Source organism: Myotis brandtii, unplaced genomic scaffold, assembly GCF_000412655.1.
Source record: "Myotis brandtii unplaced genomic scaffold, ASM41265v1 scaffold19, whole genome shotgun sequence".
Taxonomy (NCBI): Eukaryota; Metazoa; Chordata; class Mammalia; order Chiroptera; family Vespertilionidae; genus Myotis; species Myotis brandtii.
Genome location: NW_005357075.1, coordinates 449,263 through 449,945, shown reverse-complemented (window position 1 = coordinate 449,945; position 683 = coordinate 449,263). Strand labels below are relative to the sequence as shown.

Genomic DNA, 683 nt, shown 5'->3' with positions numbered 1-683 from the left:
CAGCAGCAACCTGACTGTGCACCGGCGCTCACACACCGGGGAGCGGCCCTATACCTGCGAGCTCTGCCCCTATGCCTGTGCCCAGAGCAGCAAGCTGAACCGCCACCGCCGCATGCACGGTCTGGGGCCCCGCGGTGCCCGCTTTGAGTGCCCCCACGGCCGTGTGTCCTTCCGCCTGCGGGCCACCCTGGACAAACACCTGCGGCAGAAGCACCCCCAAGCAGGTGGGGAGGCCTGAGAGGCAGGAATGCCCTTCCCCCCTGCTGTCCCTAGTACCACTGCTCATGTATCTGTTGATCATGTCCTGCTGTGAATAAATCCTCCCTCCCTCCCTCTAGTTAAAAAATAAATAAATAAATAAAAAATAAATAAAGATAAATTTTTTAAAAAATTACTGTTGCCCGGCCAGCATGGCTCAGTGGTTGAACATTGACCTATGAACCAGGAGGCCACAGTTTGAATCCCGGTCAGGGCATGTGCCCAGGTTGTGGGCTTGATCCCCATTGTGGGGCATGCAAGAGGCAGACAATCCATGATTCTCTGTCATCATTGATTGCCGGAAGCCGGTCCATCCTTGCTGCTTGACACAGTCGCTGCAGGGAAGAAACATCTGCACAGCATATGTTTCAAGGGACCTGGCGTATATGGCATACTGTTCTTAATATGTTTGCTCCCCTTCTTGG

General features: G+C 54.3%; 1 protein-coding gene and 1 long non-coding RNA gene across 2 annotated transcripts in view; one reads left to right on the top strand and one right to left on the bottom strand.

Annotated features, from left to right (window-relative positions):
- LOC106725805 overlaps positions 1–129 on the top strand; it is a 12,202-nt gene extending 12,073 nt beyond the window's left edge. The window contains exon 3 of the long non-coding RNA XR_001361783.1: positions 4–129. This is a non-coding gene — a long non-coding RNA (uncharacterized LOC106725805). The remainder of the gene's footprint in view (positions 1–3) is intronic.
- Positions 1–683, bottom strand: part of LOXL2 (lysyl oxidase-like 2) — a 98,754-nt gene that overhangs the window by 47,299 nt on the left and 50,772 nt on the right. The gene's annotated exons all lie outside the window — the stretch shown is intronic.